Genomic DNA, 27,998 nt, shown 5'->3' with positions numbered 1-27,998 from the left:
TTGTTGTGTTGTTTGTTTTAACTAAAAGCTTCTATCCTCCATTGTAACTACTGGAATAACCAAAGTGCTTGTAAATCTGTCATGCTTGGATGGCCTTTGTTTTTAGAACTACTATAGTTCTAAAAACTACCCCATTTTTGACATATATAATATATATATAAATTTTTTAGACAGAGTCTCCCTCGGTCGCCCAGGCTTGAGTGAGGTGGGGCCATCTCCACTCACTGTAACCTCTGCCTCTTGGGTTCAAGCAATTCTCCTGCCTCAGCCTCCCAAGTAGCTGGGACTATGGCGCCCACCACCACGCCCGACTAATTTTTGTATTTTTAGTAGAGACGGGGTTTCACCATATTGGCCAGGATGATCTCGAACTCCTGACCTCAAGTGATCCACTCACCTCAGCCTCCCAAAGTGGTGGTATTACAGGCGTGAGTCACCGTGCCTGGCCTGATACTTTTTTTGATCAGGCAACAGCCTTCAGTGAGGATGGCAGTGGTCGTGTGAAACAAACTGATGGTGCTCCCGTCCCTCCCTGTGTCCACAAATGTCCCTGGTCACCACTTTAATCTGCCTGAAATGAATCCCCTGAACCCAGAGCCCCAAGTAGATGAGAAGGAGTTTCCTCTGATGTCAGAATCAAGAAAACCAGAGCAAAAAAAAACTGCCTTTCTTGGGCAAACCACTCTTATTCTTTAAAGGAGTAGTAGGGGCTGGAGAGAATGTATTTTATAAAAGTGATTCATGGTCCTTATTTAAAAGTCAAATACAAAATGATATAAGAAAAAAGCAAACAAACCACTCTAACATCTTAGGACACATCCTTGCAGACTCCTCTCCTGTGTACACTTGTAATTTTCCCTACATGGCACCATATTACACCAGCTATTCTGCAGCCTACTTTATTCCCTTAACAATGTGCTGGTATTAACAAGCTTTGTCTTTTTTTCTTTTTTTGAGATTGAGTCTCCCTCTGTTGCCTAGGTTGGAGTACAGTAGTATGACCTTGGCTCACTGCAACCTCCACCTCCTGGATTCTAGTGATTCTCCTGCCTCAGCTTCCTGAGTAGCTGGGATTACAGGCGTGCACCACCACGCCCAGCTAATTTTTGTATTTTTAGTAGAGATGGGGTTTCACCATGTTAGCCAGGCTGGTCTCGAACTCCTGATCTCAAGTGATCCACCTGCCTTGGCCTCCCAAAGTGCTAGGATTACAGGCGTGAGCCACCAGGTCCAGCCAATAAGCTTTGTCTTTTGGTTGACCTCCAATGGGTATAATTTGTAGCATCGCTGTTGAGAGGGGGTCCCTACCTTCCGGCTCTAATAGGCAGCAAATGGTCCACAAACCAACTCAACATTACCCTTAAATATGCTAGAGGGGGACGGACTGGCTTTTACATCTTCTCTCTCTTTTTAGCCATGCATATTCTTCCCTTAATAACAGGAGTAAATATTTCTATAGCCAGGCACTGTTACACATTTATCTTGTTTAATCCTCATAGCCACATAGGTGCAAGCGGCTGTTATTATCTTATTACCCCCATTTTACACATGATGTGTGGCTGCCCAGGCTGAGGAAGGACACCTGTGGCATTGCATCTGCAGTCCCAGCCTTCGGTGGCACTGGGTGGGTTTGGAGACCTCCATCAACCAATCACGAAGCCCCACTCAAGGCCCTAATGTAGGAGGAGCTGCTCCAACCACACCTTTGGGGGTACACAGGCCCTCTTTGCTCCATTTTACAGCTGGGAAAACCAAGGCACAGAGAGGCTGAGGAACCTCCAGTGGACCCAGAGAGAGTCAGGGGAGAGTCTGGCGAGAGATGATTTGCTGGAGAGTTCAGCTTTAGAGTGGGAAGTCTGTTGGGAGTGAGAGTTGGGAGGGATGGTGGGACTGCCGCAACAGCATCACGGCCGCTCTCTGAGGGTGAATGGTTCTCCTTACAGTCAGGGCGTTGCCTCAGCAGCACCTCCGGGTGCTGTGAAGCCTCTTGGAGGCACCTTTGGGCCACTGGCCAAAGAGCATTGTGGGTTCTTGGAAGCACCTGCTCTTCCATCAGCCGTAACCCGGACTGATGACCGGCTCTTAGGTTGTGGTTTCTGAATGTGCCCTGTGAACGATGCACTGCCTCGGCCTCACGGCAGGGGCTAGGGAGGACTGCTCTATCCTGCACCCTGACCTGGGCCCAAAGCTGAGCTTGGAGGGCCGCCTACTTGGCTTCTCCATGGACCTGGAGCTAACCCACGAAGCCAGGCCTCATGATGTGGAGATGCCACGTGCGCATCTATCCCCATGGGTGCACGGAGAGGCCACTTGCCCCCAACCCCTCTCCTGGAATGCACCACATCCAGCCTTGTGAGTGGATGGGTGCCTGGACTCCCTGGGCCCCTGAGTTTGGAGGTGGAGGCTTTGGCTTCACGTCTTCCTGAAGGACACCTGTTCTCGGCTCAGTTCCCTCCATGGATTTGGGTGGAAAGGGAACCCGGACTGCAGTCAGAAGCCCTGGGTTTAGTGGGGTCCACTGGCTGGCTGTTGAGGCTGGGCCAGTCACTTGCCCTCTCTGAACTGCAGATTCTTCATTTGAAACATGGAGATGATGACACTCCTGTCTCACAGGGTGGCTGTGAATGTCACTGGAAAAAATGCATGGGTAAGATACTTGAACAAGTAGTGATGTCTTGGACTGATGCAAGGTGCTGAAGTTATCACATGTGAGTGGAGAGGGAGACTCCTGAAGATGGAGAAGAGGAGGCTGGACCTGAGGGAGAATAGCAGGAGCCAGCAGGAGAGGCTTTGTCCCAACCTCTGCCCTGATGGCGGTGGGGTGACAGCAGGAAGAGGTGAGGGGCAGCTCTGGGTCAGCCCTGGAGGGGAGAGAAACAAGGGGCAACTTCTGGGAAGGTCTCAGAAGTGGTGGAGTGAAGGTAAACTTCAAAAGGAGAACCAGAGAGTCTGTTTCTCATTCCTTCCAGCGCTGGAACCCACACAATGTGACAGGCAAGCACAGGGAAGACAAGGAAGGCGATCTGGGGGCACAGAGGGCCTGGCACTTTCTGCGCCGAAGTCTCAGCTTTCAGGGAATGCGCCCAGAAGCAGTGGGGTAGGTGGGAGTTTGAAAGGCCACAGAAAATGGCCAGAAATGGGCTCTTTTTGCCATGATAGTTCATTAGATGGGGACAACAAGGAAGACAGGGAGGGGAGAGGAGGATTAGGAAGAAAAGGTGATAGTTTTTAAGATGTTTTCACTTCTGATTTTTGAGTCTGAGGTCACACTCTGAAAGTCGCAGGGGAGAAGAGGATGGCAATTCTGTTTGAAATCAGCAGTTGTCTGCTGTAATGAATGACCTGATCAGCACTGTCTTGGAAGGACAGAAGATAAACAGTGTCTGCTGAACACACGTAAAAAGTGCCACACGGCCAGGCGTGGTGGCTCATGCCTGTACTCCCAGCACTTTGGAAGCTGAGGTGGGCGGATCGCTTGAGGCCAGAAATTCGAGATCAGCTTGGCCGACACAGCAAAACAAAATCTCTACTAACAAAACAAAAAATTAGCTGGGCATGGTGGTGCACACCTGTAATTCCAGCTACTCAGGAGGCTGAGGCACAAGAATTGCTTGAACCTGGGAGGCGGAGGTTGCAGTGAGCCAGGGTGATAGAGTAAGATTCTGTCTCAAAAAAAGAGAAATGCCACACCAGGGCAAGCATACGCATCTCCGAATTCTCTCTTTGACAGAGACAAAGTGCCCCCAGACACTTCTGTATGGCGGCATTGGGGCCAGAGATAAGCACAGCGCAGTGTAGGGCGTCAGACCAGGCTGCCCGGAGTCCACTCCAAATCCTTCACTTAGGAGCTGTGCGACTTTGGGCAAGTCATTCAACCTCCCAGAGCCTCCTTTGTATTGTCTGTAAAATGTGGCGATTAGATGAGTTAATACATGTCAAGTATTTAGAACCATCGCTGGCTGTCGGTGAACCCTACTATGGTTACCATTGTTAAAACTTCATCCATTAATTTAGCCAAACCTTTCTGTCTCCTGTTTGTATTTTCAAACCAAACAGCTTTTTAGGGCAAAGGGCCCCACCCCATTCTGGATCCTGGTATTGGGAGGGCTTTGCCTAGATTTGCATTATAATAATGCCGCAGCCCCCGTCTGAGTTTGGAGAGGCGCCTGGAGCTAGTTCTAGATTCAGAGTCCACCAGCGGGGAAGCAATGCTGGGAAGCAAAAGAAAGACCGTGGAAAGCTCTAAGGGCTCTTGTTTGACAGTATCCACGACACGTGGTGCCCCTTGGCCCTCTTGATGCAGCCTCCAGCCAGGCAGGGCAGATGGCAGACCCTGTGAGATCATCTCCTGGTCCCGTGACACCCTGGGGACAGAGCCAAAACTGTGTCCTGGTGCACCCTGGGCGAAGCCAACTGCTTTGTAAGGAGGAAGAAATGTACACGCTGGTCTAGAGAGGTCTATGTATCATCAAGTGAAATAGTAGTTGCAGAAATGTACATGTACAGAATTTTTATAAATAAGAAAAGAGTACATATATGTGTAAACAAACAAACAAACTAGAGTATATATGCCCAACAAGGGCTTTCTCTGAGAATACAAATACAATTAGGGAGATTTTCTCTTATTAGTGTCTACATTTTTGTCTCATTATACTGTCTTATAGACATGTATTATGTTTACAATCAGATGAAAAGCAATAATATGTTCTCATTTTGACAAAACAAAACGCTCTTGTTACGGAGTCATGTTCCACTGAGGATCTGTCCCACAGTGCCCTGTGGGTCTACATCAATTTAAATGGACATATCAGAATTTGGATTGGGAAGAAAACAAAGCCAGAAGCACACACCTAGGTCCTAGGCCCCAAAACATGATTTCAGAAAAAGCAGCCTCTCTCAATGCCAATGTCCATCATCCAACAGAAAGGCCAAAGAACAGCCTGGACAACATCTATGTCCTGAAACAGAAATTAGTCACATACCAGGAAGGAAGGGAGGAAGGGAGGAAGGGAAGAAGGGAAGAAGGGAGGGAGGGTGGGCAAAGGAGAAAAAGCTGGCAAGAAAGAAGCACAAAGAGTGTAGACACAGAAGAGGAAATTAAGTTCTGCTTGGAAAGTGGCAAAGCTCTACAGCCCTGGGGTGTAAGCCAGCGGCAGGGGAAGGAGGGGTCTCTGAGAGTCATTAAAGGGGAGACCCAGGAAATGAGAAGTCTGCCTCTGTGCTATGCCCTCCACACCCACCTGTGTCTGAGAGGCTTCTGGATCTTCCAAGAGCCTTATGAAAAGACCATCATCAAGGAAGACTAAAACCACTGAATTGTAACTCAAAGTGGGGGAATTTTATAGAATGTGAATGATCATCTCAATAAAGATGTTTTTTAGAAGTTGCAAAGGAGGCTCAAACTTAAATTTATTTTCTTTTGCTCAATCTAAAAATAGAGATGCCCTTCAGTTTTCCCGCAGATGGGAATTGTGGCCTCCCAGCTGGCCTGCAGAGGCTGGTTTGGTCAGGCCTCCGCCTCCCCGGTCTCCTGTTTTCCAACAGGAGCCCTCTGGCTGGCTAGAACAAGGAAAAAGCAATTGACCCGAGGAACTCCTTGTACACAAGCCTCCTCTCTGCTTGCCAGTCTGGCTTTGGCTCAAACCTCATCACTGGGGAGAGTTTGTTAAAGCACCAAGGTGGCTTCCTATTGTTTACGTACTCTCAGAACCTTTTGGAAAGGACTTTAAAGAAAAAAGCCCCTTGAGAGCACTACAGTGGTTACCTAGCTCTTCCGGAATCCTTCCAATGACAGGGAGCTCACTACCTCTTAAGGGGGCTCATTCTATTTTCGCCCTCTTTGATTGACAGAAAATGTTTCTGTCTATAGCTAGAAACTGTGTCCCTGAGACTTTGGTAAATGGGTCCTGCTCAGGGCCCTGGAGCCACACAGAACATGCCAGTTCTTCATCCCAGGGGGCCCTTCGCAGATTCAACCATCCCACATTCCCTGTCGTCTCCTCTTCAAGTTGAACATGCCCGACTCCTCCAACTGTTCCTTACCGGGGCCACATGGGCCACAGCCTTGAGTATCAGAATGAACTCTAGGCTCCAGTAACAGCAATCATGACAACGATGACATCAGTTGAATGCTTACTCTGTGTAGCCACTTGGGATAATTCAACAAGTCTTCACTATACCCTATGGGGGAGATTCTGTCCAGATTCCCCAACTCACAGATGAGGACGCTGAAGCAGAGAGGTGAAGTAACTTGCCCAAGGACACACAGCTTGTCAGTGGTCAAGCCAGGATTCAGACAAGAATGGGCAGGTTCAGGATGGAGCGGCTGTAGACAAAGCTAGTGTTTAAGCCAAAGGCAGGGGGACATTTCACAGAAGACACCCAGATTAACACAGAAGACAGTTGCTTTCCAAAGCATCAAATCCATGCATTTGATATTGCAGGTCGACTCTGTTTACTTAGAAAATACCACAACGTCTCTGCCACAAAAATAGAAAGCTTGTAGTATATAGGCTGTCTTTGTCCCCTTTAATAGATTTTACTACTCTCTTTTCTCTTTGAGCCCCCAGTACAATTCTAGGGCATTGCATCTGTGCTTCCAAATAGCGGGGAGGGGGTAATATCTGATTCCTTCAAGCTACACAAATGATGAGCAAACATATGCTAAAGTGAGTTGGGTCACTGAGTACATGTCTCTCCACAGAAGGAAAATAAGAATGTCAGAATCTGTAACACACTCAGAGGGACACATTACATCCTCTTGATGCTCTCTTGGCCCCCCAGCCACTGCAGATCACATATGAAATCCCTGAGTTCTCCTCAGACGTGGCCCCATGGACACTGGGGAGTGGCTGTTCCTGCTCTGTGACTTGGTCCTCGAGGCTCAGGCTGAAGTCACATCACACACATGATTATCTGTTATGGATCTGCCACTTACACTTCAACTCCTCAGTTCAAGAGAAAGAGCAGAGTAATTAGAAACCTCCTCGTAAAAGCCCATTTACAATTCAGGAGCACTGCAATTTCCTTTCCATTCTTGCAGCTTATTATTTGCATAGCACTTTCCAGGGAGCCATAAAATATGGATTTGTAAGAAGCATCCAAGGGACAACAAACATCTAAACACCTCAATCTAGTGATTCACAGGCGTGTGCTATGCAAAAAAATACAAAATGAGATAAGATGCTGCCACACTGCTGCTAAAGGAGCTGATGAGGAAAATCTGATAAGATATCCAGTGCAAAGTGATCAAAGGTATTAGCAAATATGACCCTGGTTACTTGTATCCTAATTTAGTTACTCATCCTACCTCTTTACAATTAATATTGTAAAATATTAATTATTAAATCTTCTCTTAAGGCCGAGTGCAGTGGCTCATGCCTGTAATCCCAGCACTTTGGGAGACCAAGGTGAGAGGATTGCTTGAGTCCAGGAGTTCAAGACCAGCCTGGACAACATGACAAAACCCCATCTCCACAAAAAAAATATTTAAAAATTAGCTGGGGCTGCGCACGGTGACTCACGCCTGTAATTCCAGCAATATGAGAGGTGGGTGGATCACTTGAGGTCAGGAGTTTGAGACCAGCCTGGCCAACATGGTGAAACCCCATCTCTACTAAAAATATAAAAATTAGTCAGGCGTGGTGGTGCACAACTGTAGTCGCAGCTACTCAGGAGGCTGAGGCACAAGAATCACTTGAACCCAGGAGGCAGAGGTTGCTGTGAGCTGAGATCACACCACTGCACTCCAGCCTGGGTGACTGAGTGAGACTCTGTCTCAAAAAAAAAAAAAAAAAAAAAAAAAGTTAGCTGGGCGTGGTGGCTCACACCTATAGTTCCAGCTACTAGGGAAGCTGAGGTGGGAGGATCACCTGAGCCCAGAGACGTCGAGGCTACAGCGAGCTGTGATCCCTCCACTGCACTCCAGTCTGGACCATAGAGTGAGACCTTGTCTCAAGAGGAAAAAAAAAAATCTTAATTAAAAAATGAATTTTCATGTAAAGTAGCCTTTCAGAGACAGGCTCGTCCTAATCCCCAGAACCTGTGAATATGTTACTATACATGGCAAAGAGGAATTGGGGTTGTAGATGGAATTAAGGTTCTGGGTCAGCTGACTCTCAAACAGAGAGATCATCCCCAGATTATCAGAGTGAGCCCAAAGTAATCACGAGGGTCCTGACGTGTGGAAGAGGGAGGCGGAGAGCTGGTGTCAGAGCAAGGTGATGTGAGAAGGACTTATCCCGCCATGGCTGGCTTTGAAGATGATTGATGTAAATTTTTTCTCTCTATAGCTATAGAAGATCATGAGCCAAGGAATGCATGAAACCTTTAGAAGCTGGAAAAAGGAAGAAAATGGACTCTTCCCTGGACCCTCCAGAAAGGACCACAACCTTGCCAACACCTTGATTTCAGCCCAGGGACACCTATGGAGGGTTTCTGGCCTCCAGAACTGTAAAGTAATACAATCGTGTTGGTTTAAGCCACTAAATTTCTGATGATTTGTTACAGCAGCAAATAGAAAACTAATACAGTTGATGTCTACAGATTTCATTAATGTGGACTAGCACTTTAATGACAACTTGATTTTGGGGAAAGGAAGGAAATAAATGGATCTGGATGGCACACCTGCTGTGTGGCCGCATCATGCAAGACCCCGAGCCATTTACCACCCTTGGTCCCCCAAGCCTGCCCAATGAGGTGGGTATGGCAGCACCCACTTGCAGCTGATGGCTCTGAGAATGTCCAAGGGTACTTGTCTAAGTCCTCAGCTGGGAAAGTGGCAGGGCCAGGATTGGAGCCAGATTTCTTTGCCTCCAGAGTGCTTTCTATTTAGGGGCAGCCTTCCTTTCTTTATGCTCAAGCAAAATGGTGCAAAAGCCCACAGAGCATGCATTATCTGGTAGTGCACACTGAGGGCCCCAGAATGACGGCCACCTCCTCTCCCCACACCTTCTACTCTTCTGGGCTTTCCTTTCCCTTCTCTCTCTCTCTCTCTTTTTTTTCTTTCTTTCCTTTCCTTTCTTTCCTCTCTCTCTTTCTATCTTTCTTTCTTTGTCTTGTCTTTCTTTCTTTTTTTTTTTTAGAGATAGGGTCTCAGCTCTGTTGCCCAGGCTGGAATGCAGTGGTGCAATCACAGCTCACTGTAACCTCAAACTCCTGGGCTCAATCAATCCTCCCACCTCATCCTCCCGAGTAGCTAGGACTACCGGTGCCCACCACTACACCCAGCTAATTACATTTTTTCTTTTTGTAGAGATAGGGTCTTGCTACATTGCCCAGCCTGGTCTCAAACTCCTGGCCTCAAGTGATCCTCCTGCCTCAGCCTCCCAAAGTGCTAGGATTGCAGGCATGAGCCACTGTTCCTGGCCCCCTCCCTTCCCTTCTCTCCCATGTCAGCACCTACCAGCTTCCTAGAGAAAGTGGGGATGGAGACCAGGGCAGAGGTGAGAAGGGGCCTCTCCTTTCACAGCTCTGGTACTTCTATGACCCCAACTTCTGCACAGTGCAACGGTGGGGGCACAAAGAAAGGAGTGCAGTGCACATTGGCCTGTGCTGGAGGGGAATCAGACTCCTCAAATGTGTGCCACACTGATGACAGCTAACTGACGAGCTCTCATATCACATACATATTTGCAGACTCTGAGTGGGCATGGCATGGGGAGTGGGGAGCTCCTTTACCACTTTGAGCCATGAATTAGACGGAAGAACCATCCTCTCCCAAGTGGAGAGAGATGGAATGGGACTTCGCACACTGCTCTGTGTCCCCAGGCACGCACGTTGTGTGTATTTGGGAGGCATAGGTGGCTCTTACAGCCTCCTGGGTGTTCAGGAACACACCTGTGATTGGCCTGAAACAGAAGAAGGCTTTGGAAGATGTCCAGATGTGGTTCATTAATGATGCCATTGGGGGAAAGCCTCTGCCTGCTTAAAGGATAGAATCCAGTTAATTAAGAGCAATACTTTGTGCTTAAAAGGCACAAATTCAGACCCATCCATTAGTCTCTTCAGTTAAGATCACTTTAAATCAAAATTGCCAAGCTGGGGCCATAGCAAGCATCTATTATTAATGAACAGAGAAAAGTGGACTCCCAAGTAATAGGCTTGCCAATTGCAAAACACTCATGGGTGGATTTGGGAGCTGCTTCAGACATGTCCGCTGTGTAATAAAGTTTAGAGCAGCTTTCCACGCTATAATGCACCGAATGCATTATTGATGCTGTGCTTGGAGGCTGCGTGAGTGTCCTGTGCCCAAGCATGTGCACATATGTCCTCTAATCCTACAGACAGTCCCAGGATACCTGTGGGCAGGAGAGTGGGCCAGGCAGGGAGAGAATGACATAAACAGGATGGAGCGACCCATTTTCCCAGCTCTGGCTGAGCAGCTGGGAAGACCTTGAGGACCAGGCCAGTGGGCAGATTATGAGGAAGGCATGAACTAACCCCACCAGGGACCTAGAAACAGGAGCAGAGGTGGGCCATGCCCTTGGATATATTCGGGCTGGCCAGGAAGCTATCTATGCAAATACTGAAGGACACAGGGGTAATTTCAGAGCAAAGTGACCCCTTGGTCAACACGAGTTATGGAACTCTGCCTACCTACCACACACAGGGCTTCATGCTGAGCAAAGGGACAGACAACATGCTCTCTGCCCTCTGGGGGTTGGGTTTGGGAGTGGAGACAAAGAGATACACATGGTCCAAGGCCATGGGTAAGAAGAGAGAAAGCAGATTGTCCTGAGCCTCAAGTGTCTGTGACTCTCTGAGCTAAGTAAGGAATCAGTGCCAGAGACAGAGTTTGCTGGAGCTGAGCGGAGACGTAGCCAAGAAGATTGGAGAAGGCTCTGTGAAGAAGGTGAACTTGAGCTAAGACTTGAAGGGAGGGCAGGCTTGAAGGGATGAAACGGCCTCCTCTGTGCTAGACAGAGGAGTGACAGGGCCATCATCAGGCAAAGGGGACATTACCAGGCAAAGACACCATTGGTCAAAGGGGATGGTGGAGACAAGACATTCTGGAGGAGCCCGGATCAGAGGGATTTGGGGCCAGGAGCCGGCATCAGGGAACCGGCTCCTAAGGAACCACAGTGCCACTGGCTCTCAGCTGGAAATTAGCAGCAGACGTAGAGCATGCATCCTGAAGTTTTGGCTCTGGTGACAGTGGTGGAGCTGTTAATTCTTGGAGTCCAAATTCCTGTACCACTTCTGAGTTCCAAGGGGGTGGGGAAGGTAAGTAAATGGACCCCAGCTGCGTGCCTACCTCTGACTGGCTTTCTGGGGTGATCCTTGCACCAGGAGTCTGTGGAAGGTTATGTAATGAGGCTGCAAAGAGGCCCTGGCCAGGACTGCATTAGGAAAGGTTGCTGTGGAACAAAGCCTTGTGAGAGAAATTAGGGAGCTGGGGAGGAAAGGAGGGAAGAGAGCAGTTGGGGTGGAGGCTGAGGGAAGAGCCAGCATCCCAGCCCCCAGGAGGGGCTGCCCAGACTCTCCCGAGGGAATGGAAAGGTGTCTTTGGAGGGACAATTCTCAGCACACCATTAGCTGTCAAAAGTCAGCAGGCCCTACTATGGTTGATTTTCAAATTCCGGTGAGGGGATCTTGGATACAGGAGCCCTCCCCAGAGAGGGCTATCCTGGGTAGGCACAGACCTTCCCAGTAGCTTGGACATCTTTCCAGCCAGAAAAAGACAAAAACATGCATATAATTATCTAAACAGAGGCGCTTCCTTTGCTTTTCCCAATTATTAACCCGTGGGTGTTAAACTCAGTAGGATCAGAGGTCCTTCTAAGAGGGAGAAAAACTCAAAAAGCCCATAGGTCCAGGGTCCACCTTCTGTCCAGCAAGGAAAAGATGATTCCACTTTGCAGACAAGGTAACAGAGAGGCAAGCCCGGTGTGCAAAGTCACCTAGCTAGTCAAGGGCAAACAAAGACATGGAATTAGCTTCTGCTTCCTAGAGCAGAGCTCCATTGGCTGCACCACCATCTCAGACAGCAGGGTTCAGAATTTTTAAGAAGTGATGGCTTTGCATTGACCTGCTTACGTGCGCAAGTCCACGCCTGCTTCTGTGCTGACCACAGTCTCTAGCCAGTGGCTGTCAGCTAGCAAAACTCCAGTGACAGAAGAGCCTGCAGGACATATGTTCTCAACCAAATGGCTGGTGATACCATTTGGGCAACAGTCCAGCCAAAATTTTTTTAAAGTTAAATTAAAATCCACATTATAAACAACTCTCTGGAAAAAAAAATACACACATGCATAACTTTGATTCAACATATGTATTTAAATATCCTGATGACTGCTAATGATTGAAATTTAATTTATTTTTTACTTATTTTTTTTGAGGCAGGTCTCACTCTGTCACCGAGGCTGGAGGGCAGTGGCATGACAATAACTCACTGTAGCCTCAAAGTTCTGGCTCAAGCCATCCTCCCACCTCAGCCTCCCAAGTAGCTAGAACTACAGGTGAATGCTACCATGCCTGGCTAATTTTTTAAATGTACTGTAGAGACGAGGTCTCGAACTCCTGGCCTCAAGTGATCCTCCCTCCTCAGAATCCCAAGGTGCTGGGATTACAGGCGTGAGCTACTACACCTGGCCCAAGACCATAATTTAAAGAAACATATCAAGAGTGCAAAATATAAACAACATATGGAAGCCTCTTTCTTAATTCAGAGTAGATCAATTGCAGGTGGCTGGAGATGATATCATTCTTCTAAGAAAAATCTGCTAGAATTTAACTCAAATCAATTCTCATTTCAACCTTCTCAAACCTAACATTTTATTGCTGGTTATTTTTTAAAAGTAAATATAACAGCAAAAAACCATCAGAAAACATTTCGATGTGCAAAGACACATGGGACACTGAGAGAGTCAGGACTCAGACCCAGAGCAGCTTCTTCCTGTCTGGGAAGAAGGTCAAGTGACTGGGGACCTAGCAGGTGACCTAATGTTCCCTCAACAAATGGCATCGTGTGGCACTGGGCCTCAGTTTCCCCAGTCCCAAAAGGATCGACAGAGATATTCTTCAGCACCACCAGGACAAAGGTCTGAAACACAATGCGGGGGCCCAGGTGAAGGGAGCAGCTGCCTCAGGACAAGTAATAAAGGGCTGGACTGTCTCTAGAGAGTTCAAAAACAGGGCTGGGCATGGTGGCTCACGCCTGTAATCCCAACACTTTGGGAGGTCAAGGTGGGCAGATCGCTTGAGGCCAGGGGTTTGAGACCAGCCTGGGTAATATGACGAAACCCTGTCTCTACTAAAAATACAAAAACTTAGCCTGGCGTGGTGCCCTGTAATCCCAGCAACTCGGGAGACTGAGGCACAAGAATCACTTGCACTGAGGAGGCGGAGGCTGTAGCGAGCTGAGATCGTAGTCACTGTGCTCCAGCCTGGGCAACAGAGTGAGACTCTTTCTCAAAAAAAAAAAAGAGTTCAAAAACAGTAATAAAACCAACTAATAGTCTGCTTTTTATTAGCATCATGTGCCAGCAATCCTAAACAATGCCAGTGATAAAATACTCCTCCCTTAAAAAAAATTTTCCTGGTCTAAGGTTTTTTTTTGAGACAGAGTTTCACTCTTGTTGTTGCTCGGGCTGAAGTGCAATGGCGCAATCTCGGCCCACTGTAATCTTCGCCTCTTGGGTTCAGGAGATTCTCCTGCTTCACCCTCCCCAGCAGCTGGGATTACAGGTGTGTACCACCATGCCTGGCTAATTTTTGTATTTTTAGTAGAGATGGGGTTTCATCATGCAGATTAGGCTGGTTTCGAACTCCTGACATCAAGTGATCCACCTGCCTCAGCCTCCCAAAGTGTTGGGATTATAGGCATGAGCCACTGTGCCCGGCCCTGGTCTAAGTTATAAACAATTGGTGCGATCTCTGAGTGTTAGTAATATATATGTAAAGTTCCAGATAGCACTTTAAAAAAGTTATCCTTTAATAAACTTTGTTTTCTCCACAGAAGTTATTTGGAGAACTTCTAGTTATACAGTTGGCCCTACCATATGTGGAGTCAGCCACACGTATTTGTTTTGAGAGTAAGTTCTGTTTCTTTGTTTTGAGATGGAGTCTTACTCTGTCTCCCAGGCTGGAGTGCAATGGTGCAGATTGATCTCAGATCACTGCAACTTCTGCATCTCAGGTTCAAGCGATTCTCCCACCTCAGTCTCCCGAGTAGCTGGGATTATAGGCACCCACCATCATGTCTGGCTAATTTTTGTATTTTTGTAGAGACGGGATTTCACCATGTTGGCCAGGCTGGTCTTGAACTCCTGACCTCAGATGATCTGCCTGCCTCATCTTCCCAAAGTCCTGGGATTACAGGCGTGAGCCACTGTGCCTGGTAGAGAGTAAATTCTTGATGGTTCAGAATTTCCAGCCTGCTTTGGGTGCCATTTGCATCTTCCACCTCTGTGAGAACACATGTTCCTGCATTAAGCAAGTAGATTCTAAGCACAGACAATGGTAGGACAGTGATTATAAAGGCAGAAACTGGAGCTAAGTTACTTCAGTCCTGTCATTCTGTGCGACCACTTGGAGTTTTTGTTTCTTTTTTTTTTTTTTTTTTTTGAGACAGGGTCTCAGTCTGTCACCCAGGCTGGAGTACAGTGGTGCAATCTTGGCTCACTGCAACTTCTGTCCCCATCTCAGCCTCCTGAGTAGCTGGGACCGCAGATGTGCACCACCACACCCAGCTAATTATTTTCAGTAGAGACGGGATCTCATCATGTTGCCCAGGCAAATCTCGAATTCCTGAACTCAAGTGATACACCTGCCTCAGCCTCCCAAAATACTGGGATTACAGGTGTAAGCCACCACACCCAGCCTACTTGGAGTTTTTGTATTTAAAATTTAAAACAGTGAGACAGCATGTGAACCACAAAGTGTAATATTTTTGCTTAGTAATACAAAGTTTACTCATAGATGATATATTTTGCTGAGTTTAAATACCATTTTAAGTGGAAATTTATTATTTTAAAATTGTGAATTATATTGTTTAAAGAATTAATCAAGAAAATAAAGCTGTACATCAATGGTACAATACAGTAGTTACTAAATTATGGGCAACTTTTGCAGACATCTTACTTTTCTTAAAGTTCACTTAATAACCAAACAATGATTTGCATAAAATATTACATCGGTCTGCAATCAAAGGATCGAAGCTCAGAAAGATATAGAAAAGCTATTTAATAAATACTTGTGCTTTTTTCCTTTTTTGTAGTATATTTACTTTTTATTTGAAAAAAATCCTGGTGCAATTATATGTACAGAGTTCAATAAGAGAAACATTTTATTATCTGCATTTCTTTTCTGGCCATTATTACAGTCATTTCATTACACGATTATTTCTGACAACTATTTTGTCATATATAGGTGAGGTTGTTAAACAAAGGTCAGTGCTGGGTGTCAAATGGCTGCCTACACCATTGTTCCATAATGTGGCACATGATGGCTGAGAAACCCCTTCAACATTAGCCAGTCTCAATCACCCATAGATCTGCAATAGAATGAGGATGACTTTTTCCCCAGACCATCAATTTCCCTGTTAATGCCAATGCCCATTTCTCCCAGGACCACTTCATGCAGCAGCCACAGTGACAGTGAATTCTAGGATGTGAAGCTCAACAATACAAAGGTTTGCAGTGACTTCTTGGGGCTGGGATGTGACATCCAGGCAGGACCCACAGAAGGTGGTGCTCCTGGCAGGTCTGACCCCCACTCAGCCCCAGAAACAGAGGCCGGCCCTTGCAGCAGCGACAGCGTGTGGTCCCCGCAGCCATGACCTACTTTCTGGTCTACCAGTGGAGACTGGGCAGCCGTGACAAAGCAAAAATAAGTGAATTGGGAGTGAGCTCAGGCTAGAAAAATTTCTGAACAGCGTTCACCCTTTTTGGGGGGATGACAGGTAGGCGTCATGGATAGATGAAGGGTCTAATCTTAGAAATTAAAAAATTAAGCAGGAGGTAGTTAAAACACAAGCTTTGGAGCTGGAATATTTGGGTTCAAATTCTGTTTCTGTAATTTACTGGCTGTGTTGCCTGGGACAAGTGACTTAACCATTCTGAGTCTCAGTTTCCTTATTTGTAATGTGAGGATATAATCCCACCTCTTCCAGCTGTCCTGCCATGAAGCAAAATCATGTCTGTTTGTTCTCCAGGAACCTGATATCATTTTAGTCCCTTTCCTTTAGTTTTCCTTTTCTTTTTCTTTTTTTGGAGACAGAGTCTCACTCTGTTACCCAGGTTGGAATGCAGTAGTGCGATCTCGGCTCACTGCAAACTCCACCTCCCAGGTTCAAGAGATTCTTGTGCCTCAGCCTCTTGAGTAGCTGGTACCACAGGTGCACACCACCATACCTGGCTAATTTTTGTTTTGTTTTTGTAGAGACAGGGTTTTACCATGTTGGCCAGGCTGGTCTTGAACTCCTGGCCTCAAGTGAGCCACCTGTCTTGGCCTCCCAAAGTGCTGGGATTACAGGCTTGAGCCACTGCACCCATCTTCCTTTAGTTTTCGATAACAACATAAAATATTCTATAGGGACAGAACCAAAGCATGGTGGGGCTTATGCACCCCTCCTCAGAGCTGGCTTGGTGGTCAGGCCCAGAAACTTCCCTGGGAATGCAGGATAGGCAAAACCTTACCCAGGAAGTAACTTGGCTTGCCAGAGGGTAGATACTGCAGGAACTAGACACCCATTATCTGCTCCCCTGGGAGCCTGAACTTCAGGGATCCACTAACAGCAAACAAAGGTTAACAGCACACAATGGCCAGGCAATCCTGGCATTTTAAATAAACATGTGCAAGTTGTGGGTAATGAAGAATAAATCATCTGAACATTCTATACTTCAGAATTAGAAAACTGGATTACAGATGAAAGAGAATAACAAGGAAAGAAGGAAGGTCTAAGCTGTGATTTATAACAACAATAACGACAACAACCCCAAAGGTTTTGTTTTTGCTTAGTGGTGGGGCCAGCATTTACTGAGCTCTTCTTGTATATTCCTACTAAACAGGACACAAGCCTGATGATGATGGCCATTTTTATCATCACCTGGGCAAAGACTACTCAGAGCAAAGTAGAGTCAAGACACGGTACATTCCTGTCAAAGGGTTCATCGTGACATTATTTGAGTGACTGGATCCAGTCGTACCTAAGCTGGGTCTATTCCTGAATTTTTCAAATTTGGGAACCAATCAATTATATTATATGAATAACCAATTTCTTTGGGCTTCTATTACTTGCAATTGAAAGACAAACATATTCTAACTAACCCTGAAACCATTAACTGCCTATTTGTGCTCCATCACCTAATGTGACTTTTCCTTGCCTGAATAATGAGTATAATTACACTCTGCTCAGGCACTGGGCCTGCCCCATGTAAGGTGTATGACAGAGCTTGATTGAAATGAAACATGAAATTTCATGAAATATGAAATTAACATATTTTTACCTAGGAAAATATCCTTACCATCCTATCTTCTAGGGAGGCTTAGGGAGATTAATTTTTTCAGGGGTTTATTTATTCATTAGAAAAAAAGTTTTAAATGTGAAGCACAAGGCAGATCAGTGGTTCTCAAGCTGATGCAACAGAATTCCCTGCAGTACATTAAAAATATATCCACTGATGGCCAGGCATGGTGGCTCACACCTGTAATTCCAGCACTTTGGGAGGCTGAGGCAGGTAGATCATGAGGTAAGGAGATCAAGACCATCCTTGCTTACGGTGAAACCCCATCTCTACTAAAAACACAAAAAAATTAGCTGGGTGTGGTGGTGAGCACCTGTAGTCCCAGCTAAACTCTGTCTCAAAAATATATATATATATATATATATCTCCACTGATTTCTGGCCCTACCCCAGGGATTTGGATCCAATTGGCCTAGGGTGGAGTCTTACATTGTGGCTTTAAAAGCTCCTCAGGTGATTCTAATGTGTAGTTAAGGTAGGCAGCCAGAGTGCAGGTGACCACAGCAGTGAGTGAAATAGGTACAGTGGTATGGTCCTTGCCCTTGTAAAGATGTCTTGTGGGGAAGGCAGTGGGAAATCAAGTGAGACAAGTGCCACAAAGTCATAGGAGTGTCGATGGGGCACCTGTGTAGTGTGGGTATTGGAGAAAACTTCCCCAAGAAAGTGATGTTTTTGCTGAGACCTGAAGGATGGGCACAAGTTAGCAAGGTGAAAGGGAGGGGATAGGAAAGAACATTTCCAGGGGAATAGCATATGACAAGGCCCCAAGAGGAAACTGCAGAGAGTTTTCAAGGAACTAAAAGATGACTCCTAAGGCTGGAAGATGAGGTAGTGCCAGATGTGTGAAGCCATAGGAATTTGGGTCTTGTTTGTCACTGCAGCATAAACCTGTCCTTATTAACTGAGACAAGTGGTTAGAGTAGAAAGATTGGGGCTGAGTCCTGGCTGGATTCCAGTAATAGGGCATGCTGGGAGGAGATGGAGGTTGCCAAAGTGCTGAGGATGCTTTTAAAAAAATCTGGCTAGGAAAAGGAGAAGAGAGCTAGGGTGGGTTACTGAAGGGGGTATGTTTTGTTTTGTTGTAAAGAGGGGAATTATTTAAACTTTCTAGATGCTGGCAAGGAAGACAGGAGAGGGAAAAGAAAAGCTAAGCACTGTTCCTGAGACAGTGGGAAAGTTGGAGGTATGGGATCCAGACATAGGGTCAGGGAGGCCTGACCTTAGTAGAGTCACCCAAGATTGCTGCCAGAGAGGTGCCCAGGGTGGACTTTGGCCGTGAACAGAACCATGCTGAATTAGCACACCTGAAACGCTGACTCTGGGCCTCCCACACTTGGGTCAGAAGAGCAAAGCACCTTGACCCTGGGAGTCTTGACTTCTGCTTCTTCCATCCTAAGTCAACCACACCCCAGCAACTACCCGCTTCCTCAACATCTAAGGACTACTGGCCCACAACAGAAAAGAAATGAAATTGCCATTGTTTAGATTTCCAGCATTCCAGTGGAGGGCTTGGGGTAGACTGGCACGTCTTCTTCCTCCAATTTTTTGTTTTGAAAATTTTCAAACCTAAGAAAAGTTGCACAGATAATACAATAAATACCATATTCTCTTCACCTAGATTCACCAATCTTCAACTTGGCAACATTTGCACTCTCTGCATATATAATTACACAAAATATATGTATGTATGTGTATATATATATGTGTGTGTGTATATATATATACACACCTACCACACACATACTTTTTTCCTGAGCTATTTGAGAATTTGCTGCAGACATCATGATACTGCACCCTTAAGAACTTTCTTGGAGGAAGTAATGTTTCTGCTGGAACCTGGATGATGATAAGTTAGCAAGGTAAAAGGGTGGGCATAGAAAAGCCTATCTTTAAAGAAAAAGTCCATTCCCTCCAGAACCATCATACCACACACTCTGATACTATTATAAGTCCATATGCGAATTTCTCTAATTGTCCAATAATGTCCCTTATAGATTTTTTAAAATTTGAGGGCTGGGTACAGTGGCTCATGCTGGTAACCCCAGCACTTTGGGAGGCTGAGGTGGGAGGATAGCTTGAGCCCAGGAGTTTGAGAGCAGCCTGGGCAACATAGTAAACACCATCTCTAAAAACAAAAAATAAAAAAAATTAGCCAGGTGTGGTGGCATGCACCTGTGGTCCCATGTACTTGGCAGGCTAAGATGTGAAGATCGCTTGAGCCCAGGAGGTCAAGTCTGAAATGAGCCATGATCATGCCACTGCACTCCAGCCCAGGCAACAGAGTGAGACCCTGTCTAAAAATAATAAATGAATAAAATAAACACATAAATAAAAATTTGATCCAGGGCTTATTATGGATTATATTTAGTTATGGCTGCTACTGTTTAAAAAGACTTGTCTTTTTTTTTTTTTTTTTTTTGACATAAAGTCTTACTCTGTTGCCCAGACTGGAGTGCAGTGGCACGATCTTGGCTCACTGCAACCTCCACCTCCTGGGTTCAAGCAATTCTCATGCCTCTGCCTCCCAAGTAGCTGGGATTACAGGTGTGCGCCACCACACATGGCTAATTTTTAAATTTTTAGTAGAGATGGGGTTTCACCATGTCGGCCAGGCTGGTCTCAAACTCCTGGGCTCAAGTGATCTGACCACCTCAGCCTCCCAAAGTGCTGGTGTTACAGGTGTGAGCCACCTCGCCCAGCCTAAAAAGACTTTTCAACTCCAATTTTAAACTTAAAATTTTTCTTATTTTATAAACAACATATGCATGTATTATCAAACACAGGGAAAATATGAAGACAGAAGCACTTACTGATCATAATCCTACCACCAGAGACATCACAATGAATATGTTTGTACATTTCTTTCTTCCTGTACATTCTAAAACATAGTTAAGATTATGTTAAATATATAATTATCATGCTCTTTTATGTCAGAAGTGTTTTCCCATGACATTTTAAACCCCATAGACATAAATTTCTAATAGCTACATACTATTCTGCATAACCATTTCCAGAGGTTGGATATTTAACCAGCTTCTGAGACTTCCTGTTATAAACAACACTTTGATGAACATCCTGGTATATAAATCTTTTGCATGTGACTATTTCCTTAGGACAGATTCCTAGAAGTGAAATTCTGGGTCAAAGAGTAGTAATATTTTTAAGGCTGTTTATGCATACTGACAAGCTGCTTCCTGGCAATTTGTCCAAACTTTTACTCTGACTAGCACTGTATGGGAGCTTCCCTGAGTGAATGCTGCCTTTGAAGTGGGGTCAGAGACTGAGGACCAAGGGGCACAGAGAAAGAAGACTGTGGTCCTTGATGGGAGAACCCATCCTAAATCATCTCGCACAGTACAAACCCAGGAGAGGGGCTGTAGAGACCACTGTATCCCGGGGCTGCCCATTCTACCTGGCCCATGGTAGGCACTCAAGAAATGGTTTGCTACGTGAATAAACAAATTCGCAAACATATATTTCTGAATTCCTATCATGTGTTGAACCTAAGAGATAGGGAGAGAGAAGGAAAAGAAAAGCAAGGGATCATGGGATAAAAAGGGACAGTAGCAGTGGGGTGGACAGAAGTCAGAACTAAATTTACCTCATGTTAAATTTGGCAAGTTTCCTTAGAATAGTCTGACCATTGCTTACGTCGAGGGTTTATAGTCCTCCCTTCCCCACAAGATAAAGTCCAATCTAATTCAGCACCAAGATCCAAGCAGCTCGGAAGATACAGGAGGGAAAAATTCGGTATAGATTAAGTGCCAACCCCCAGCAATGCCCAGAGACAGCAGCAATGTTACCTAGCAACTGTGCCTCTCGCTGATGAGCTAGAGATGAGGGCAGTGTCCCCCGTCAGCAGTTTGCAGCGGACATGCTGTCAGGTCATTGGGATAGTTCCCATAAGCCACTCTTGGTTGTCACTGCAATTCCAAGTGGGCAGGAGCAGCCCTATTGACTGAGATGGGCGGCCATGGCTGCACACGGGTGTACATGTGCAATGGAAATGGGTGCTTGGGGCCCTGAGGGTCCCCAGGGGCTGCGTGGTCAGGGAGGGTGGGCATGATATCACAGCTACCCCAGGGGAGAAGCTGGCTTTCTTCCCACGCTCTTGGCACTGTTTTTTGTTTCGTTAGCCTTCAAGGAGCAAGTGATGGCTGGACAGCAAAGAGGAGTGGAGGCTGGGAGAACGGGCAGCTGGCCCAGCACGCTCCAATATCTGGGAGCCGACTGCACTCCTGCACTCCCTGTCATCCCTGCTAATGGTGAGGAACTGAGCAAAAGAGCCTCCAGAGTGACAGGTGACTTAAAAGCGCACCTGGCTCTACACTTAAAATTGAAGTGGGTTTTGGAGATTGCAGATTCTGAACTCCTGCTGGGGTGGGGAGGAGGCTGTGTTCTGGTTTTGCCATTTTGGATAGGGAGTTGGGGACCTGGGGGGCTGCCTTCTCTCCTCTTCGTGCAGCTCTGCTGGGGCCTGTCTCACACTTGTGAGCAGAGTTATGGCTGGATTCCAGGGGAGACAGCTTGGTTGTGAAATGCAAAATGAGGCCGGGCGCAGTGGCTCATGCCTGTAATCCCAGCACTTTGGGAGGCTGAGACGGGAGGATCACACGGTCAGGAGATCGAGACTATCCTGGCTAACACGGTGAAACCCCATCTCTACTGAAAATACAAAAAAATTAGCCAGGCGTGGTGGCGGATGCCTATAGTCCCAGCTACTCGGGAGGCTGAGGCAGGAGAATAGTGTAAACCCGGGAGGTGAAGCCTGCAGTGAGCCGAGATCGTGCCACTGCACTCCAGCCTGGGTGACAGAGCAAGACCCCATCTCAAAAAAAAAACAAAACAAAAAAAAGAAATGCAAAATGAAGGGCTTCTGAAATGCACAAAGAATGTATTTAAGGGTCTTTCATTTTAAATCAAACACTTACATAGCACTTACTACTTGCAACGCTCCATTCTAAGCACTTTACCCATCTTAATTCATTTAATTCTCTTCTAAACCCTAAGAAGCAGGTATTACCACTGCTCCAATCTTACAGATGAGGAAACTCAAGCATGGAGAGGTTGAGTGACTTGCCCAAATTCATGCAGTTAGGACCTGGCAGAGCTGGGGTTTGAACCCAGGCTCCCTGGCTCTAGAGTGTGTGCACAAAACTTCACTGCCACATGAGCGAAACTGCAGGACAGATGTTCTCAAAGCAAATAACCCTCCCAGAGGTAAGAGTTAGGTTCTGTTTCCCCACTGGTTTGTGTTACTCAAGAGGGGAGCTATTACTAAAAGCTAAAGCGGGTAGGCCAAGGTTGCATGCAAAGCTGATACTTGCTGAGTCAATGAATAGCTGCATGATGTGCAATGAGGTGGAGAAAGACATTAACGTGAAAGAATTTGATTACTTTTTACTGGAGGAACCCAGAACCACACAGAGCCCTGAGGGCATTCCCCCAGTGCCCACAGGTAAATCAGGGACAGCCAGACCCTTTCCACGGTGCCTTTCCTGGGGGTTGTCTCATGCCCTTGAGTTAGGAGTCAACCCTATGGGATCCTCTGGGCTAAATCAGCCACTGAGGGGCTACTGTTGACCTAGCGATGTCCAGACTGGGGCTGGGTAGCCCTCTGCTCTATGAATCCCCAAAACTTCATCCAGACTCTGCATCCCTTTGTTCTGTAAATGGGTCTAGTTCTCTGATTCTCAAAGGCTCCTGGAGGGCAGGGGTTTTGTCTTATTCACATTGAAATCTTTAGGATCTGCAGCATCCAGCAGGTGGAGAGGAGGAGAGACTTAGCATTGATTAAGCGCCTGTTCCTGGCCAGGAGTCCCACCCCTGCCACCTTACCTGACCTTCACAACACCCCTTAGAGGGCATTCCTTGAAGGGGAAGATATTACCAGCCCCCACTTAGAGGTAAGAACATGGGGTCCAACAGGTTAAGGGGCTTAGCTCAAGGTCACCCAGCTAATGAGTGGCAGGAGACACAAGATGAGTCCTATTCCAGAGTCCAGGCTCTGTCACTCGCCACAGGGCTCCTGGGAAGACGCTGGTGTTACTTGGTCTCTCTGACTTGCCCTTTGCTGACTCCTTTGATTATTTTGCTTGACCTGACTCCAATTCAGGATTTGGGACTGAGTTTAGTTAACATCATTTTTTTGTTTTGTTTTGTTTCTGGCTCCAGAGGCTTTTCCTGATGACTCCAGGGACCTGCCCTAGCCTGGTCTGACTTCCCAGAGGGGATCCAGTCCCAACATGGGCCCTATATTTAGACCACATTTCCATCCCATTCTCAATGAAAAACCCTGAGTCGTGACAGAAGACAACCAATGCTGGAGAGAGGAGGCTTCAGGTAATGCCTGTTCTAGGCATCCTCTCCTTTAAGAAAAACTTTTATGTCAAAGTACCTCAACATAATAATACCCTTATTGCATAGAGGTAGAATATAAAACTGACTTGTGAGACCACTGTGTGTGTGTGTGTGTGTGTGTGTGTGTGTGTGTGTGTGTGTTCTCTAGCTAGCCTCCAGGGATGGGACTCAGTTCCTCAGCAGCCCAGTGCCTGGCACAACAGGCATTCAATTAGACATGCTGGACATTTTCAAACTTTAAAGTATAATTTGTTTAGATACTTTGGTTGGGTACTTTGATAAAACATCCCTAGTTAAAAGATGGCAACCAACAGGCATCAAACTAAAACCAACCTCAAAGAGCAAAATATAAGGCCTTTGTAACAAGAGTTACATAACAAGAGTTATGGCTGGACACGGTGGCTCATGCCTGTAATCCTAGCACTTTGGGCCATCAGTACTAAAAACACAAAAATTAGCCAGATGTGGTGGTGCATGCTTGCAATCCCAGCTACTTGGGAGGCTGAGGTAGGAGAGTTGCTTGAACCTGGGAGACAGAGGTTGCAGTGAGCCAAGATTGCTCTATGGCACTCCAGCTCCACTGCACTCCAGCCTGGGTGACAGTGCAAGACTCTGTCTCCAAAAAAAAAAAAGACTCACAGAGTTACAGAATCAGCCATTCTATGGAGCCAGAGAGAGGCCTCAGGGAGAATCTGTGACTTAAGAACACCCGCTGAGGGTCCCGGGTTTAGGTGCTTTGGACTTCACTAAGGGCAATCTTCTAGTTCCCTGTTCTTCCCTTCCAGGAGGACAACAGTCAGAACACCCCCAAGACGTCCCTGTTTCCCTAAGGCCTCAAAACCCTTGCCTCAAGAAGTTATTCCTGAAGTCTAGCTTGAATTCCTCCAGATAGAGTTTAAACCAGACAAACAGCCTAGGAGCATGTTACAAAATTCAAAAACTTCTAATTTAGTCACCATCACTGGAAAATAGGGATATCTCACAGAAATACGATTTCTGATTTATCTTGAAAAGTCAAGGTGATCTGGCCACACTGGGCCCGCACTCCTGTGAGGTAGTATCATTGGCTTGGGGGTCTCACCAGTGCCACCCTGCATGGGGGCACCGGGTGACATGATGCTCGATTGAGCTTTCCCTCCAGGCTGGGTGACCAGAGGCCAGGCCCTGTGCATCCTCCAGGGGACGCTGTCCTGACCCAGGCTGGTGAGGCAAGGAGGAGCTGTGGCTTCCTGAGCTCTCCGAGCTGCTAGTGTGCATGGGGAATGCTAAGCAGCCTCCAGCTCTGACCAGGTTTGTCTTCTAGGACCCACTTGCCCAGTGGGTGCCAGGACACCGGGTCTGAGTCTGGAGAAGAGAATTCTTCTGCAAGGGATGTTGATGGTCCTTTCTGAAAGAGAAAGCTTCCCAGGGTCTGTCCTGCACCAGGCTTTCGCCAGTGAGAAACACCCCGAATTTACACCCAAACCTAAAAGGAGAAGCACAGAAGGGTTCTTGGCCCAATTATTTTAATTACAAGTCCTACTACCAGGACAACTAAGGGATTATCCCTGAACTTTCCTTTAAAAGTCTGGGGAGGGAAGGAAGGAGTAAAAACTTTGGCAGTCAGATTTTTCTCACCTTCACATTTATTCCTTACTATTAATGACTTGCTCATCGTGCTGTATAACAACTGTGCAAAGATGCATACATTTGCCACTATAATTTGCTATTATTATATAATAATTAGTAAGTATGCACAGCGTGCTAGGTGCTAAACAGCAGATGAGGGGCGAGGTGGGTGGAGGCTCCATGCCATGAGTTTGTGGCTAATGGAACCCCTCACGCTGCTGCTATCCTTCCTGGGCCCGGCAGTTGGATCCTGCAGAGGTGCCCCACTCTCTCAGGGACCTCAGAAATGTCCTCTATGTGTTAGGGATGGCTAAGGAGGGCGTATCTGCAGGATTCCCAGGCACTGGGAGGTGTATAGAGGTGACAGGACCCATGCAACCACCCCAGACCTTGCCAGAGTGCTCCAGCCTGGCATCTGCAGAGGGCCAGGGAAGGTCAAGGGGCAGTGCTGAGCCACTGAAAACAGCCATAGAGTTGGAGCTGCCAGGCAGAAGGTGCACAGTTCAGGAGAGGAGACCCCTTGAGGCAGCAAAGATGGGGCCAGAGAGTCAAGGCTGAGGAGGAGGCCACCTCAATGCCCTGTGTGGCCCTCATGAGCTGAGGGACTGTGGGAAGGTGGCCTAGCCACTCTGAACCTCAGTTTCCCTGGGAGATAAAAACAGAGACAGTATCTGCAAACTCAACAGGACATTATGGTGGAGAAATGGGAGGACTCAGGAACATGTTAGCTCACAGCCTCAGCCACTGCCAACTCCAGCCAGGCAGCTGGTCAACATTGCCGAGCACCAGCCAGGTGACAGGAGGACAGAGGACTCAGGGGAAAACCAAATCTACCCCCCCAAACAAAAGAAAAACACAAACAAAAATATGCACTGGATCCGCTGGACGTGTACAAAGCCTGCGTACATACTGCCTGTGGACACAGCCCAGGAAGAGCACCCTGGCTCCTGTGCTCCACGCCTACAGCTCATCTGGAAGGTTCCCTGTTATGGCAGCCAGGTACCCAGGCCAGCCTGCAAAGGCCTAGTAACAGAGTTTGTGTCTAAGATAGACCTTCATAGCTTTGTGCTGCCAGGCCCACCTGGAGTCCCCTTTAAGCCTTCTTTTTTTGTTTGTTTGTTTTGAGACAGGATCTCATTCTGTTACTCAGGCTGGAGTGCTGTGGTGCCAGCACAGCTCACTGCAGCCTCAAACTCCTGGGCACAAGTGATCCTCCCACCTCAGCCTTCTGAGTAGCAGGGACTGCAGGTGCATGCCATCATGCCAAGCTAATTTTATTTATTTTATTTTTTGCAGAGACGCGGTCTCACTATGTTGCCCAGGCTGGTCTCGAACTGCTGGGCTCAAGTGATCCTCTGCCTTGGCCTCCCAAAGTGCTGGGATTACAGGCATGAGCCACTGCGCCCCACCCCCTTTAAGCCCTTCTGAGCTTTAAACCCAACCTGCCTCCACTCTGTGCCTAGCAGTGGGGGAAGGTAGCGAGGGGAAGGTAGAAACATGTAAAGGAGAAAGGGTCATCGGAGCCAGCTCTGGGTGTGAGCTCACCATCTTCCACAAGGCCGTTCATGGATCTGGCCTCAGGAACTGACCACAGTTCTCTGCAGGGTAGGGGCAGGTAAGGGGCCGGGATGAGGCTCTGACCTCTGCAGCGTGAGGATGCCAGGGAGGAGGGCGGGCGGGCGCCCCTTCCTCTGGTTCTCTGTAGTCCTGGATGCCTCGTGTAAGTGAGAACACAACTGGTCCCAGGAGGACTGTCTCTAGAGGAGGCACCAGGGGCCCAGTGGAGGCAGGAGAGGCCAAGGGGAGGAAGGTAGGGAGCAGGCAGGGCTGAGCGGTGCTGCAGCAACAGGCAGGGTCAGGGAGACAAAAGACCCCCACTACCACAACGAGGTACCACAGACCATATGGCTCACAAACAACAACTTATTTCTTGCAGTTCTTTTACTTTTCTTTTTTTTGAGACGGAGTCCCAGTCTGCTGCCCAGGCTGGAGTGCAGTGGGGCGATCTTGGCTCATTGCAACTTCCGCCTCCTGGGCTCAAGCAGTTCTCCCACCTCAGCCTCCCAAGTAGCTGGGATTCCAGGCGCACACCACCATGCCCAGATAATTTTTGTATTTTATTTTAGAAGAGACAGAGTTTCACCATGTTGGCCAGGCTGGTCTCAAATTCCTGACCTCAAGAGATCCGCTGGCCTTGGTCTCCCAAAATGTTGGGATTACAGGCGTAAGCCACCGTGCCCAGCCAGTGTGAGCCAATTAAACCTCTTTTCTTTATAAATGATCCAGTCTCAGGTAGGTCTTTATAGTAATGTGAGAATGGACTAATACACTAAGAGTCCCTTTGTAACCTTGAAACCCATCTCTGGTTCTACGAACTGCCCTACAGGAAGCTTACTACAGCAGGCATTTCCCCTTTGCTTCACACACCACAATGGCAGCTTATCACAGTAAGTGCTCTGTAGTGTGGCTAGGGGCCAGGTGCTAGCTGTGCTCTCTGCTTTACACAAATCACTGCTATTCCTTACAGCAGCCCTGAAAGAGAGGTGCTATGATTCCGAACCAGGCT

At 47.1% G+C, this 27,998-nt stretch overlaps 1 protein-coding gene across 19 annotated transcripts in view; it reads right to left on the bottom strand.

Annotated features, from left to right (window-relative positions):
* The window catches only part of MAPT (microtubule associated protein tau), a 130,448-nt gene that overhangs the window by 78,145 nt on the left and 24,305 nt on the right, over positions 1–27,998 (bottom strand). The gene's annotated exons all lie outside the window — the stretch shown is intronic.

The sequence above is a fragment of the Papio anubis genome, chromosome 17 (assembly GCF_008728515.1).
Source record: "Papio anubis isolate 15944 chromosome 17, Panubis1.0, whole genome shotgun sequence".
NCBI classification, from domain to species: Eukaryota; Metazoa; Chordata; class Mammalia; order Primates; family Cercopithecidae; genus Papio; species Papio anubis.
The sequence above is the reverse complement of the archived record's forward strand: the minus strand, read 5'-3'. Positions and strand labels throughout refer to the sequence as shown.